General features: G+C 42.1%; 1 protein-coding gene and 1 long non-coding RNA gene across 4 annotated transcripts in view; one reads left to right on the top strand and one right to left on the bottom strand.

The window, feature by feature from the left end:
- Nucleotides 1–350: 350 nt before the first annotated feature.
- LOC146543682 (uncharacterized) lies at nt 351–16,645 on the bottom strand. The gene is made up of 5 exons (XR_014885235.1): nt 16,266–16,645; nt 15,119–15,213; nt 2,604–2,731; nt 1,412–1,674; nt 351–1,027 (listed from the first exon to the last, which is right to left on the bottom strand). It is a non-coding gene; the product is annotated as an uncharacterized LOC146543682 (long non-coding RNA).
- Nucleotides 15,873–17,043, top strand: part of RNF2 (ring finger protein 2) — a 15,067-nt gene continuing 13,896 nt past the window's right edge. For 2 of the 3 annotated variants that reach the window (XM_085231692.1, XM_085231694.1), the window contains exon 1: nt 15,873–16,141. The gene's annotated coding sequence lies outside the window, so the exon portion shown is untranslated. The remainder of the gene's footprint in view (nt 16,142–17,043) is intronic. The other variant, XM_085231693.1, reaches the window with a different exon arrangement.

Genomic DNA, 17,043 nt, shown 5'->3' with positions numbered 1-17,043 from the left:
AAATTCAGAATCCCTAACCTGGTGTTCTTGATTTTTTTTTAATCTTAAATTAAAGAATCCTAGAGATGAGAATTGCCTCTGGCTGTTGTCTACTCCATTTGCCTGTCCTAGTGGCTAAGGAACTATGTCTTTTTTATTTATGCACAAATTAGAATACATTATATGTGTTGAAATGCTCTTGTTTACTAAATACACAAATCATGTTTGGGAAATTCAAACACTATTTCCTTCTTAGTCACTAGGTTATGAAACAATGCTGGAGGTGATCCTTCCTGCTCAGCTTGCAATAGAGGCTGTAATTTAATTAGTTAACGACAGTCTAATGTTGAATGCAGTTAACATACAGGGCCTTTGCAAATTCATTGTTGATGCAAGCTTCCTCACTTGATGCATGGATTTTCTCCCTTAGTTTGAAACAGAGATACTGTATAGAAACAGTATATAAAACCACAGCTGACTGCACTTTCTACAGCTACAGAAGAGCAGATTAAGAGACAAAGCTCAATCTGTTGAGTCAGCAGAAATTCACAGTAAAAATCTATCCCTTGTATATTCAATGGACTCTATTTCCTCAAAACAGCACCCACAGCTGCTTGGGAAGACAAAACCAACAACTACATAAGTGGTGAAAATTCATACATAGGGTGAGATTTGCAGGAGGCTTTTAGCACAGGTGACAGAAGGAGCATCAAATAGGGGGCAGTTGTATTAATGGAGATAGGCTGAACAACAAAGATGTGACCAAAACTTTCTTCCCAAGCAAGGAGATGTTCATGTATTATTAACTGTCTTCCAGAAATACAGTAGGCAAATGCTGCAGAAGTGGAATGATCACGCAGACATGATTAACAAAGCAGAGGACTATATTCCCCATGACATCTGGGTTTGTGTCTTCTGGGCACAGATGGTTGTGGTTGCTCCTTTTTTTTTTTTTCCACAGTATATTCATTAAGTCTAAACACAGGGTTTAAATGCAGTCTTCCTGTTCCAAGTCTCCTTTTTCCATGGAGAAGCTCCTATTGGGAACCTATCCAAGAAGGCATATGCAGTGATTGAAATGGGATTTGCTAAACCATCTTGCACACTGAATGCATTACAAGAGTTCAAAAGCATTACCAATACACAAAGGAGAGCTGAAATGTTTGGCTTTTCTTTTTTTTTTTTCCTGTCTCTCAGAAGTGATTGTCTTCTCTGTTTAATTTTCTTTCTAGATAATTTACGAAAACCTTAGCACTCCTGGGTTTCTAACTATAGTAAATGGGTCCTAACATGTTTACAAATTCTGTTCATGAAGCTTACATTCTCATAAGTCCACCCATTCATACCTAGCTTCTGACCTGGGGAAGCTACACAGCGATAAGCTTTCTCAACAAGGGGCACAACGTAGTAATCATGTCAGTGGGTGAGGTACCTGCTGATCCTTGTAATCCTGTTAGCTTCGTGCTCTTCTCCATCTCATCTGCAGGCATGCCAGAATTTGCCCACGCAAGAGAAGCTCCAGCACTCACTGTGACATGATTTGTTTGTGAATGGCACAATTTATTTGTTAGATCTGCTGCAGTAACACTAACTGGTATATAAATTGCTGAAGTGAGAACCAAGAATCTTTGCCATTTATTATAACCAAGACTTATTCAGGTAGTAATTCTTGGACATGGAGTTCTTCATTGTCTCCTAGGAGAAAAAAAATGTAATGGAAGAGTGTATTACTTTCCTTCGCACTGATTTTCTTACACTAAGTCTCCTGCTCTTCTAGTCGTTAATGTGGGCAACAAGTAATCTGTTACTTAGCTTATCTGGCTTGTGTTTGCTCTAGCTATCAGTACAGCAGTTGCTGTATCTTACAAAACATATGTCCGTCTGTTGCATTAGCTTTGTTTTGTTTTATGTTCTTCTAAGTTAAACACTAAAACATTTTTTTAAATATACTTCTGCATTACTGCTGAGCAACTCATATACACATGCCAAGTGCAGTGTCTGTTATGTCTCTTATAATGATTAATGCTGATTTGTCTAAGCACTATGGTTTGCTGCAGTAGCAGTGCAACACACAGACTTGATCTGTACAATTTAGAAAGTATCTAATATCTCCTTTTAGTTCAGTTCTTTTGTGCACATCTATCTGACAGCAATCTACTTACAATTGATAAGCTCTATCAAATCACTAGTAAGACTGTCTTTTTCAAAGCAATTTAAATGTCAGCATTTATCTCGCTTTTATAGAAAGGAATAATACTCAAAAATATTGCTTGCTTTTATATACACACATCCATCACTGTAACTTTGGTATTTTTGCTGTACTGCACTGAGCATGCTGGCACATTCATTGTTCTAAAACAGCCTTCTGCAGAAAAAAGAAAAAAAATCGTGACTTTTTGGGATAAATTTTAGCAGAAATCTCTGTTCTCCTGGCTATTCAGGTAGTGCAGATTTACCAGATTGGTTCTGATCACAGTCTGTTGCAATAATGTTTGTGAGTGCAATGCAGCTATTGCTTTTCCTTCCTTTTCTGTTTCATAATAAAGTTAGTATTTCCATAGGCACTGAAATCCTCTCTTTCCTGACATGAAAGAAAAAAAACATTCTTCTGTTATTCAACTTACTTTGAAACACGATGATTAGGAATATTATCACAGATCACAGAAAAGTCTAGGTTAGAAGGGACTTCTGGAGACCATCTGGTCCAATGTTCTGCTGGAAACTGGGCTGTTGTGTTCAGTTGTCCAAGTCTCTGTCAAGCCAAATATTGAATATTTCCAGTGAGAAAATTCTACCACTTCCCTGGGCCAACTATTCCAATATTTAATTGTTCTCACCATGAAATTTTGTTCTATTTATACCCAGATAGTATTTCTTCTAAAAGCGACTTTTTTTGTCTTACACTTCACGTGTTTTCTCTTGATGTGGTCAGATAGGCAAATAACTAGCAAGTCTAACTTGCAAGTCTAAATAAACAAAAGAAACAGCAGTGGCTTTGTTTTATTTCTGATGATGTCATGTTGAGTACTTAGTAATTGAACTACCTCAAGGCTAGCTTTTGTCCAAATAATAATAATAAAGTGCAGCCATAAACCCTCTTCTTACTCTTTTGCATAGCCTACTAAGTACTGGACAGAACTCAGCAGTCAAAGCACTCTGTCAAGTACTGAGGAATCAGGGAAGTAGGCAGGAAGTTAAAATTAAGAGCACCCCTGTTCTGCCCTGGCCACCCCATTTTAAACGTTTTTCAACGACTTGTCTACGCAGTATAACTGTAAGGGTCCAAGCTGCTGCCAGAAGGCCTCTATTCAATTCCCATTTTGTGCACTGCTGTAGATTCAAAGCAGTATGCAAATCTAAACTTGTGGTCCTGCCAACAATTACCTGTTGTTTGGTGCACTGCCCAGAATAAAACCCTGTAAAATTTTAGACTCAAGCCTCTATTGCCCTGGTATATTACTATGGTTATTTAAACAATTGCCAAAAGAAAAAAAAAAAAAGAGAGAGAGAGACGATAAAGATGTTTAGATTATGGAATGAGCATGCATAATGGTTTGGCTACAGTTCCCTTCTCTTCCCAAAATACGTGAAAGAATAACAAGAGGAAATACTAAAAAGGACCAGCAATCCAAACAAAAGTTGTGAGGTCAAACTCTCACTTGTTCCTCCTTCCTTCTCTTTATCGCTGCTAGCCACTTTGCTGCTGGCTCCAGCTGAGGGGACTGCATGCATTGTTAGTCCATGGACAAAAACAAGAAACGACAAGAAAAGAAAAGATTTCATGGGTCCCTGGTGATATCTTGAGCTGTTCCAAAGATTTGTGTGGTGCAGAATGAAAATCCTTTGAAAACAAGGAAACAGAAACCGAAGGACCTGCTAGAGATCTGTAATTCCAGTCACCATCATGGGCAATTATTCGAGAACTGCACAAATGACAGCTGTGTTGGCTGTGTTTAGGTGCATCTGCAAAGGATGGTAAGGTAAAGCACTGTATTAGCTTGGCAAGACTGTAACTGCAACTGACAGGGATAAACTAAGGACTCAAACTAATTCTGAGGGCTTTTACTAGTGGTACAGAAACACAGAATAGCCCAGGTTGGAAGGGTCTTCAAGGACGATGAATCTCCAACCCCCCTGCCACATGCAGGGCCACCAACCTCCACATTTAATTCCAGCCCAGGCTGCCCAGGGCCCCATCCAACCTGGCCTTGAACACCTCCAGAGATGGACGGGGCATCCACAGCCTCTCTGGGCAGCTCTGCCAGCACCTCACCACTCTCTCTGTAAAGAGCTTCCCCCTGACATCCAACCTCAATCTTCCCTCCCTCAACTTCAAACCATTTCCCCTTATCTTGCAATTATCTACCCTTTAGCTGACTCCTCTCCTCCTGTTTGTAGGCTCCCTTCAGGTACTGAAAGGCTGCAATGAGGTCACCCCACAGCCTTCTTTTCTCCAGGCTGAACAAACCCAGCTCCCTCAGCCTGTCTTTGTAGGGGAGCTGCTCCAGCTCTCTGATCACCTTAGTGGCCCTCCTCTGGACCCTCTCCAGCAGCTCCACATCTCTCTTGTACTAGGGGCTCCAGACCTGGTTGCAGTACTCCAGATGGCACCTCATGAGGGCAGAGGGACAACCATCTCCATGTCCCTGCTGGCCACCCCTTTTCTGATGGAGTACACAAAGGTCTTCTTGCTATAGGTCTTCACGGCAATGAAATAAGAGAGATGTTTAAATATAAAAGATTCCTCAGTGAACAGTTCGCATCAAATGAAATTTGCAAAAAATAGCTGAAGGACTGTGAAACTTGACCAAGCACAAAGATGTTTTTGGAAGCATGTTGTGCTTGAGTACAAGACAGGTACCAGTAGTTGCTATTCAGCAAGTTCTTGTCAATTCTAGGTTTGTCATTGCAAAAAGAATTGGTAGATCCTGTCTGACAGCGCTCCCATGTCCTGTGTCCTGAATGGGTCTGCTGAGCATGGGCATAAAAATAAACAGTGCCAATGTAATCTAGCTACATACAGCCTGATTCAATATTCCGGGAGCACTGAGCCAATCTGAAATGTATTGATTTAAGTCTTTGCAAGTGATTTTTCTAGTTTAACAAGGAACCAATTCAGGGTAGAGACTGGTATCACATGGCTGTAACTGAAGTATGATGCGACCAAAAATAAGGGAAGCTGTACAGTTCCTACTGAGTTTGTTCTCATACATCTAGTTGTAATGGAGTGATAAAGACCATGCTTTTAACTGAAGGCTGAATGAATGACAGAAATCACATTTTTGATCAATGCTTATATATCCTGGCTGTTGCAATGAATGTTGAATGCAGTAACTTCCAAAGCTGTGGATGCTCAGTTGCCCACCCCACACAAAATATGACCTCAGCCAAGACTTCAGACTGTTCTGTTCCCTTTTACAAAGATGTCAGTCGGTACATTAAAAGTTACGCCTTGCTATCTGGTGCCCTCTTCTGCTCATTTACTTGTGTAGCCTGCTTGAGAGAAGCTGCACACATCCTCCTCCTCTAGTAACGTCCCTCTCGACCCACCAAACTTTACCATTCTATTTTTCATATGCTTCAATTTTTCCTTCTTATTACCCCCTGAAAGGCTCCCAGGCAACCTCGGCTTTGTTAATGAACAGTTATCAAGCAGTTAGTTTTCTTTACAAAGGAAAATTATCCCTAGCATCATTGACTTACCACGACCCAGCTCCTTGCTGGTTGTCTCTGGCTAATAGACAATTACTTTTGCCTCAAAATGCCATGTCCAGGTATTAGTCTTTATCCCTCTGCCTTTTCTACCTTTTCCCTCACAGAGTCACCTTCCTCTGAAGATGAAGCCAATTGATTTGTGTCTTACCACCACCTCACCACCATTGCACTGCCTTCAGCCTTCTTGCTACTCCAATCCCTGTGGTAAAGCAGCAAGAGCTGTGCAGCAGTGATTGCCCCTGCACTCACACAGACAACAAAAAGCAAGGAGACATCTTGTGCTGCTGTCCCAAGTAAAAAAAACTTTTGCACAAAAATTTTATATCTGCAGTAGAAGATATTCAGAGAGACGTGATTTGTGACTTGTAATCTACTTTAGAGAACCTGCATTAGCAGGGTGTTGGACTAAACGATCTCCAGAGGTCTCTTCCAACTTCATGATTCTGTGGTCCTACAACTGAGACAGTAGCTCTGAGATGGAAAATTTGCTCCATGAATGGGTCTTCTACCACTCCTGTAAGCAAGAGCAAACCACCTCTTTATCGGGAGATACAAGTCTATGGCCCTAAGCCCCACAAAAGGCAAAGCAGGGCACAAACCCTGCACAGTTTATGAATTCGTGTAAGAGGAAACAATATGGGGCTAGCACTTCATCACATTTGTACATCCTCTTCTCATGGGCTGACAGCCAAACCTCTTTCTCTTCCATTTCCTTCCTCCCTCTTACCTTTTTTACACTCCGCCAAGTTGCTCACACTGCTTCCTCATCTCTCTAACAAAACCAAATGTCCACTCTCTAACAGTGTTCCAAATGTTCTTGTTATCATTTTTTTCTGCTTTTTTTTCTTCGTTTTTTTTTCCCCACAAAAAGCTGCAATAAAGTATAAAGGAGAGAATGCCACAGAGAATGCTTTGACTTTGTTACTGTTCTGCTATACTTCTTACGATATTTAATCTAAACATTTTTGAAGGCTTTTTCAAGGTCGACTTGGGTTGAGAAGTAGATTCCTGCCATCAGTAAAAAATCATAGATAAGTAGTCATTCATTTTCTCCAGGCACCTTTGAAAAGTACTTCTGCAGGATGGCGTTTTCATTATTCTGTGATCAATGGCTACATGATATTACAATAAAGCCCTTTACAAGAAAGCACATCGAACACTTGTTTTCAGCTATTTTGGGGGAAAACTGGTCTGCAGTTTAACTGTCCAAAAATTCAGCATGTCCGACTTCTCCAGACTCAGATTTTTCTGTAGATTTTCTGGGCCAGGATGAAGCCTCCTAAAAAAGCACTTGCAATTCCTGTTTGTTCAACTAAGCTATGATGTGATGTTATACCTCTTAGGGAAAGAAGGTTGTGTGGCTCCAACTGCTCCTGCTGGTGTAAAGTGTTTAGAGCCAGAGCATGTGCTGAGCCTGGAAGCTTGTGAAAGCTCTTTCTGTAATTGTGTTGTGGATTTAGGTCATCCCTCCCCTCAAGATTTCCTGATGCACACTAACCCACTCGACTTCTGCAAAATAAACCATTGAAAGTAGTGGGAAAAGGAACCCACAAAGTTTTACAAATTGAAACCACCTACTGTATGATTTACTTCAGTAAATCTGTTCCTGAAACATAGTAGGCAATTCTGTAAAGAATACAAAAGAATGTAACAAAGCTTCCAATAATGCTTACTCTTTTATGAAGTAAATGTCTTGGTATCTACTGACAATTTCCTTTCATTACCACTTAGCTTATCCCTAGTGATGCATGAACTCCTTTCAAACTGCATTCTGTTTGAAGCCAATTCTTTGGATTGTTTCCAGGGTTTGAAGTAGGCTTATTCTAACTTTTCTTTATAAAGTGTTCTCCATTTGCTGCTAAATTACTACCCAAAAATCTGATTTTTGTGGTAAAAAAAGATGTCAGCTTTCTCCTATCTGCTTCTGCTAAATTCAAGGTTTTCAAAATCTCTAGCTTTGACCTTGGAGAAAATGCAAAGTTTTCAAAGCAACTTCTTTTTTAAAGTAAATATGACTTATGTACCCTAGTCATGTAGATGAGAAGAATCACTCTATTCTCTTTTCTTCCTTCCTTTCTTTCACTCCTTTCAATTATTATATTCCTAATATAATAATATTAGGCTATCAGATTGAAAACAAAACAATCCTCTTGTTTCCCCACAAACTAATGAAGAACTTTTAAGAACTTCTAGACAGGTTTTTGTCTTTCTGATGAGATCTGTCAATTCCTACCCTCCACAGTTTCTGTTAACTTTCTGAGCTCATCTCAAAATCATAGTGTAACTTACTTTTACAAACTTGAACCTGGGCAGAAACTTCAGCTTTAGCTCACTCTATACCTCTAACGTAGAAGAACAGAGAACCAAAGCTATCTTGGTAATATAGTCAATTCAAGGGCATATACATGTAGAGAAGTCAACTCAGAATACCTTAAACTGGTGCTCAGAATACATGCTGTGGAAAAAAAAAAAATTATATATATATATATATACACATATATATGTATATATAAAGTTCCAGCTTAATGTTATGGGTACAAAAGAAAAAAAGCTGCTTTGATCCATTAACCACCCTCAATAATACTCCCTTTTTGCATTCATCCCAAGGTCTCTTTTCCAGTCACACTGGCTACATAATAGAAGAGTTCTTTAGCCCTACTAATTTTGATTGTCATTGTGTTGCCACTGTTATGTTAATTAGATTAAAGAAGACTCCCACTGAGACTGTCACAATGATAATCATTGCAGTTATCCATCAGCTCTCTCCAAAACCACTTTCAATGGTTTTGTAAACTTGATGTCCCCACAGACCACACTATTATGTGATGTGAATGCTCTTTTCTGACCACAGTTGTTCATAAACACTGCAATAATCAATACAGAAAAATAGATTTGGAATGACTGGGAACCTGAGGCACATTATCATCTTTCCAATTAACTAACCATGAAGAAGGTAATGGAAACAGAATAAATTTTAACTTGCTTAACATGCAACTAGTACTGTCAATTTTTAACTATAAAATGAAAACATTGCATGGAATTATCCTGTCAGAAATTTAAAATGATTGTACACTAATATTCACCTTTTCCTTTGTCTGAAAAGATTGTCTTATTCTTTTTTTCCCCTCCTATTTGTTTTCTTTGCCCTTAGGAGGTTTTAGCCTTTGCACTGGTCTTTTCCACACCCAGTTCAATGGGATTTCACTTCCAGACTGCTGACTTCTAAATCCATATCCTGATAGATATGGATTTAGAACAATGAAATAATGGAAGAGTAAGTACTGAGTTGCCTGTCTTGACTTACTGCATGAAGACGTTCAGCAAGAAGGCACTTCTCATTATCAGAACTTGTAGGCTGAGCTTCATAAATACAGGTTCTTTACAAATGACATGGAAGCCATTATGACGAGTCAGGTACTTCTCACTGGCCTTATGCCTCATTTAACTGAATCCAAAAGATTTGAGTCTTCTGTATCCAGCATGTATGCTTGCATGCATGTACAGGCATAATGTGCTTTATTTGTAAATCTGTATTATTCATCTCATTTCTCACTGCAAATGTGAACCAGATGTGTGAGGCTGCAGGGAAGAGAGGTCAGCTATTTTTCTCTAACCTCTGTTCTTATTGGTCATCTGGAAAACAAAAGTGTTCCCAGTAGTGGTTTTAAAAACAAGTTACAATGCAGCAAAGATCTCTCTTCCATGTCTTAACCTGAAAATAACAGAAGAAGAGTAGAAATGGAACCTAAAAAGGGAAAGGATTTCTTCTTTAGGTCTCTACTCTAAAATAATGCCGTCAGCATCTATCAAATATGACCATGGATCCCTAATTCATAGTGGTGTTTAGCAGATTACTGGGCAGTAGCTGTCATTGTCTTCAGTTGCAGGAACCCGTTGACCCTAAGTGACCTTAATAGGTTCACACTGGTGCCTGTAGTACCAGTAGAAATTGATCTAGATCTTCTTGCACAGTGAATTTCTAACAGCAAAATTCTATTTGCTATGCTGAACTGAAACACAAGGGTGAGCAATATGCACTACCACTCCACAATAACTTTGATCTCAGATCCACGTGCTCCAAACTCCACTGTTGTCCAGAGCATAGCAGCAGGCCTGTCTTTGAGTTAAGCAACTCTTGGCATTAATGAGAAAAACTGCATTATGAATAAGTGGGCAGATTGCTTTGCTAAGCCACGTGTTCACAGGAACAGGACCACAGCTGACACACACCTATTTTTCACAATTTGATGAGATCACTGCATAACTTCAAATAATGGAAAGAACAGATGAACTGCTTTATAATGGAAACACACAACTCAGTGACAAAAGTAAAAATCTACCCACCCCTGAAGAGATGGCATAATCTGCCAAGCTTCTCCAATGATTGCTATTAGCCCACTCTTGATACGGTCCTACATGGGTCATATGCTTTGACCAGCTACGGTCCTACATGGGTCATATGCTTTGACCAGCTATGGTCCTTCATGGGTCATATGCTTTGACCAGCTACAAAGATACCTAAATCCATGCTATGAGAAATATTTTAAAATAAGGTGTAAATAGAGGGAATAAGGAGCCATTCATTAGCTATAACTGATGGTGAAAAGCCAGGTCTGACTAAGCCCGATGTTTTCTCAGAATTTTCTCTCTTTTTTATCCTCTTTGCCTACTTCTGTCTTTGTTCTGGACTATTTGTTTCAAAACATCTCTGTGCTCCCCCTTTTTAAATTCTTCGTAAACACAATAGGCTTTGTACTCATTTACCTCTTCTTTTCAGTGAAAACTTCAACTACTTGGGAAAATGTGCTCTTGATTGAGGCACTCCTTCAATGAGATCTTTGCAGATGCCTTTAAGGTGTACCTCATTCCTACTGCTGTGCGGTGTGAAAAAATCCCACAAGAGGGCACCAGACAGTGGGATCTCCTAAAATACCATCTTCTAAAATAACATCCAAGAGGCTAATGCAAAAAAGCAGCTTTTTGCTCCTAGAGATCAGCAGCAAAGTAACCAACCATCAGCCAGGCCTTCAGTACACAAACACCAAATGGTAAGTTCCATGTTTCCATTTACGCTTAGTTTGAAGTTTGCTCCTTCTGGTTCAGATCTCAAGTATGCAGGCATTGCTTCTACAAACTTACTGCCATATTGATGTGCAGCTAATCTGTGCAGGAGACAGCTTCATTATAGGATAGTCTCAGTCTGCACAGGTTTTTCCCCGAGCACCACCACCTTCTCTGCTTCACAGGACTTTACTCGTCTTTGCAAAGTATATATAGTTACTGTGAAAAAATTGTTTCAAAACATTTTGTGCAGAATTTCCCATATAGGAAGCCACACAGGATAGATATTAATCACATACGATTATTTAGTGATGAGGATAAGACACTACAAACATGTTTACTGAATAACAAATTAAAAAGTTGTAAAAATGGCTTTGTGATGTCCCTATTTCTGTTCAAGTTACCTGTGCTAGGCACTGAGGCCAAAGTATTTTGCATTTCTGTCTGCTCGGAGACTACCTAGATCCTTCTCAAAGTATGGGTCAATTCTCCTCAATTATTCTCAGGCAATGAAAAGGTAAAAAAAAAAAACAACCCACAAAAACAAACAAACAAAAAAACCCCACCACTAGCTAATTAAAAAAGACCGTTTTCCTCTCAATATGCTTTGTATAATCCAAAAGTAAGTAGTAAAAAAAACAGTTGCAGGAGAAACAGATGCTGCTGGATGCTTAGCCTGATTTCTGTCCTCTCTACTGCCCTTTTTGTAAGAGAAAAAGAGAAAGGTGACTGCAGGAATACCTACAGTTTCACCAAAACATTTCAAAAGGTCATCTTTTGCAAATCTTACAGAGAAATGTTAAGCCATTAAAGCAAAGGCACAAGATTCATTTGTAATTATTTTGAAATAATGCTTAATTGCAGAAGCCTCTGCACAGCGCAATAAAGAAAATCAAAAAACCCAACATTTAAGTCTGTAGAAAAGAAACACCAACATGGATGGAGATCCAAGTCTCGGTAAGAGGTTCTGGCACACTCCAGAACTGCGTGGATTTATTACTAGTGACTTAGGGGAACTTCTTTGTAAGAACACCACCAAACCCCAGTGCTTCAGCTGTGGGTTTTCCCTTTGCTGCCAACTCACACCATGAAGTTCAGACCTAGTAATTTGGCACCCTGGAAAACATAGTGGGCCTGAGTCATTCTGTCCAAGAGTAGGAGTAGAGAAATTCCTACTGCAGTGTCCCCACTATAATTCTTTTGTTTGTGGGGGTGTTTTTCTCTCCTGCCTTCATATGGAAACTAACTCACTGCTGCTGCTTTCTGCCCTCTTCCTCATCACTCACGTAGTACAAGTTGCTTTGGGTGCTAAAATGTACTTTGCACTGCAGGAATTTTGTTGTGCAAATGTTGTCTTTCACTCATACCTTTGCAAGCAAAAACAGTGCTAGCACAGATTAGCCCTGGCCCCTAGCTGTGACACTAGTGGGAAGTGTGCTGTGAGGTGTGGGACTTCATACTGCAGGAAGAGAAGAAAGGATTACAAATCTTTAATGCATGTGGCTACAGCAGAACAGAAGGAGGTCAGTGGTAGTGTGTCAGCCACACACATTCTCTGATCTTCCACAAAGGGAACAAAAATGCTCAGTGGGAAAGTGAAGGACTCTCCCAGCATTAAGCTTAATATTAAGCTAACTTAATAGAAGCATTAAGTCTTAGAGCAATTACAACACAGAGTGGAAATAAGCTGGACAAGAGGAATAAGTACTGCCCTATCAGAGATGAAATTGCTAGTGAATCAAAGCCAAAAAGATCACTGTATTCTCAATGAACAGCTTAAAGGAGAGGGAAGAAGGATCAGGCAGCTCCCTTCACTTGCTAGTCAGTACCAGCACATCATAAACTAGCCACAGTCACACCTACATTGGGGCACCTGGATGACTGTAAATACTGTCAGGAAGGTGCTACTTTGGGCAGATAAGTAGCTTCTGTCCGTTTAGTTATGATGTTCTCTCTTGCATGTGCTGACAAAGAACAATTATTACCTTTGTTGTGGCTAAACAAATTTACTGATATGATTGCCTTCAGAAGCATGCAATCTAATGATGTTATGAGAATAGTGAAAATACAAAATACCAAACACCAAACGTTGCTGAATGACTACCAGTAGTACCACTACTGGTACAGACTACTGTTTTTCACCAGCAAGAGCTGCAGGATTGTAGGGTTGTTTTTTTGTGTTTTTTTTTTTGTACTTTTTTACTGTGATGGTTTACATCCATTCAATTACAAAAGCTATTAGACTACAGTGCCTGTTCAGAATTGAAATATTTTTTCCAACATCCTCTCTCACCTCTGTCTTATTACAGAAGGTGTTAGAGAACATGGTCTGATATTCACCATCAAAGCTGGTGAAAGACTTTATGCTACTGATGCTCAAAGTCTGTTTCCATTCTGCAAATCTGCTTATGAAGTGCATTGTAGTTCTGAGTTGATATAAGATGTTAGCGTCAGATACATCAACATACTTAGTGGATATGCTGAGAAGATCTTTGAAAACAGGATGTTTACTATGTTATTACCTGCTCCCAACTCTGCTACTCCTAGCTTATTCAGGACTATTTTTGGTTCAACACTGAGTGCCCAAATGCTGGCTACACACTGGTCTTGAGTGGCTTTTTGTCAAAGCAAGAGCTTTATAATAGTGAATTACTGAAGATCCCCTGATGATCTGGGAGTAGTGAAGATCCTGCAATGCAGGAATAAAGCAGACAGAATCACTAATTTGTGAATTTTGATCCTTGAGTAACACAGTTTCTGCTATAACTCCCATTTATACTCATTACTTTTCTGAGTAGTTAATATGCCATGGTTTTCTCCTTCCCACTTATTTTTGTGTGCAAGTTTCAAATAAAGCCACTGTCTTCAAGCACGACCTAGATTACAGAAGAGCTAACCTTTTTCTGACACACACTCTTTTCAGTGCATACACAAACAAGAGTCCAGAATGTGTGGCACATCACTGCAACAGATAACAAGCCTGTGTCTCTGGATGTGTAATACAGCTGAGCATAACGTACTATACACTGTTAACAAGAGTATGTAGAGTAATTCCTTATCTTCAAGATGTCCATTTGAATGTTGCATAAAGTGATATAACTTCACCCTTGCTATGTCCTAAGTCATCCATTACTTTGAGTATAATTAATGTACCTACAGCCAGAGAGCCCTGCTTCAAACATGCTATCTGTATGAGAGTGAATTTAATGAAAGGGCTTAATCCCTGCCTTCACCGTACCTTTGTGATGCTCTCACGATCCAGTGAAGAGTACATGGCAGTTACAGGCAGACTGGAGCAATGTCACACCACTCAATATAGGGCAGACAAGTGTAACAGTGTACCTGGGGCACCGCCAATGACCTTACCTCCTCTTACCAATCCACTGCCAGCTTATTTTTCTCTCATTACCTAGCAATATGGACATTTTCTACTTTCCATCACATTTTATGTTATTTACTGTTCTCTGGCTACAGACTGGGAAAATGGGAGCACTTTATTTCCCATTTTCTTCTCTATTTATACTAGTTTCTAAAAGGCAGTGAGTGGATGACCTTCAATCACTTCAGCGGGTTATAAATATTTTACCTGGAAGGAGGACGTGGAAACAGCATGTCTCAGTTGACCGGAGTAATTTTCTTTACAATTCTTTTGTTGCCATAAGGAGCAGAATAAAAGTTTCCATTACACAAGGAACACTGGAAGCCACAAGCTGATGAAAGCTATCTCAGCTATCATGCAGCAGGGTTTTTTTCTACCTTCTGCAGAAAAAGCTTTCTGCAAAGAAAGGAAATGCTCACAAAGGCTTGAAATACAATATTATCCACATCCTAGGCTTTCTTATCTGCACTGTGAGTGCAGAATCACAGAATGATGGGATAACATGGGCTGGAGGGGACCTCAGGAGCTCCCTGCCCTCCTGTGGCACAGCTCTGGGGCCAGATCAGGTTGCTGTGGGCCTGAGCCACCTGAGACTTGGAAATCTCCAAGTCTGAGGACTTGTCTTCCAAAACTGAGGACAGGAACATCCTCCCTGGACAACCTATGATTCCTTGAATGGTTAATACAATAAATACAAAACAAAATCAAATAAATATTCTCATGAATACGGTGACTTGGATACCACTGGCCTAACATCATCAATGGTGTTGAATTTCTTTTTGTGTACCCGTTTGTTAGCCTGTGTGCCGCTGTGTACTTCTGCATTTCACTAGATACTCCCAATGCACCTTTCGCCACTCCATCCTCATTAGGTCTGCCTTATATATAATTCTATGCTTTTATTTTGCAAATCTTATTTTTGCATCCTTTGATATATGGGGCTGTTTTATCTCACAACAGCTTTACATGAACTGTTTCACTCACCCCTGAGCTGCAGGCCCACAGCGAGGCAGCTTTGCCCACAGGTTGCTTGCTGGCAGCTTGGCAGAAGCCTTCCCTTCTTCGTTGCTGATATGCAGCTGAAAGCAGGAAAATTTCAATCATTAATTCTGCCTCGTTTCATTCTGTCTAGAACCAGAGTTCTTTCTTTTCCTTTCTATGCTATCGTTGGATGCCAACATTAAAAAGCCCATGCTAGCCCACTTGGGAAGGAAGTGGGCTAGGAACATCAAAGAGGAGTGCAGAACCCGGCTCATGTCTGAATCCTTCTGAGGTTCAGGGTGGAGATCTGCCCTGCAGAGAACACAGCGATGGCACTGCTGGCTCCTGACTACGCTTCTGCAGGGATCTCCGACATGGCACTGCGTGGGTCGGTTGCATGAGCAATACCAGAGATGTAGAACCACAAGGAGGAACTCGGTACGTGCCAGAACTTCTGAAAAGTAATTGAAACGTTGCAAGGAGCAGCAAAAGCCAAACCAGAGCCACCCGCTAGCATCCCAGCCGTGCTAAAGTTAACGGTAACTCGCCCCGAGATACCAACGGCTGTCTTTTCAACGTATAGAACACAAGGACCGACGCTCATTTCGTCTCAGCGGGTCTGAAGCACCCGGTGTCGCTGAAGGGTTCAGGTTTTAAGACCACCGGGGGCGGCGGGCGTTCCCTCAGCCGGGCAGGAACCCGCCGCGCCCGTTCTCCTCACAGGGCAGGCAGGCGGCAGCCCGAGGCCGAGCGGGCACGCAGAGGGCGGCGGTGGGCGCCCAGCATGGCCCAGCGCGGGGGGAGGCGGCGGGGCGGGAGGCGGGGAAAGCGGCGCCCCGCCGGGCGAGGAGAGCAACGAGCGGCCCCGCGCCGGCAGCTCCGGCCGCGCTCCCCCTGCCCAGCCCCGGCCATGAATATGTAACTCCCCTCTATTTCCCGAGCTCCATTGCGGAGCTGCCGCTCGCCATATTGTGCTGTTGGGGTTGCGGCTTCTCTGCCGGTGGGAGCGAACGGCGGCAGCTTGAGGTGGGAGGTCGGCAGCGGTGAGCGCGGGGCGGCGGGCGGGAAGGAGGAAGGGAAGGAAGAAGGCTGGCTGCTGCTGCTGCTGCTGCTGCTGCTGGAGGCGGCCGGGAGCTGCCCCAACCCTCACCCGCGGGGCCGGGCACCGCACTGAGGCAGGGCTCCTACGGCGATCTGCGCTCGGGGCCGCCCGCGGTCAGGCTCGGTCCCTCCGCTGTGCCCTAGGTGACACGGGGCAGCGACAAGGCGGAGATCCCCGGCGGCTCCGCATCCCGGCACCCGCGCACGAAGCCGAGGAGGGCTGCCCGGGCCGTGTCACGGCGTCACGCCGGCGCGCGGAGCCTCAGCCAGCAGCCCCGGCCCCTTATCGCGTTATCGGCGCGAGGTGCGTGCCGTGCGGCTCTGCCTGCCGCCCTTTTGTCTCCGCGAAGCTTGCGCTTGCGGGACCTGCGGAGCTCTGGGCCCTCTGATGCTGCCCCGCAACGCGCTGTGTGTGAAACGGGCGCTGAGCCGCGTGTGGGATGTTGACCGTAAGCTGTTGGCTTATGGAGCGTGACTGGCTCAACCAAGTGTCTGAAATGCAGCATTTCAGTCTGATAAATCAGAATGCAGCCCTGTGTAGAAGCGGCCACAGCTCCATCTGTGTGGTAGCTGTGTGTTGCATGCGGGCTTTTAAGGATTAAAGGGAATCGCTTGCGTGTGGAAAACCGGCTGGTGTGTGAATGAAATCATTTTTGCTTGGAGAGAGCTCTTCAATCAAACGTGCCATTCGTTCAGTGATGAGGAATTGATTTGTCATAGGACTGCCCTCAAGGGGTGCTGTCGTTTGTATTCACCTATGTTTTCATTAAGAAACTTTTGTAATGAGAAGATTTGATGTTCTTCCATGTCAGAGCTGGCGTTCAGCT

This window comes from Meleagris gallopavo, chromosome 10 (assembly GCF_905368555.1).
Source record: "Meleagris gallopavo chromosome 10, MGAL_WU_HG_1.1, whole genome shotgun sequence".
NCBI classification, from domain to species: Eukaryota; Metazoa; Chordata; class Aves; order Galliformes; family Phasianidae; genus Meleagris; species Meleagris gallopavo.
Note: the sequence above shows the minus strand (reverse complement) of the source record. Positions and strands in the feature narration are given on the sequence as shown.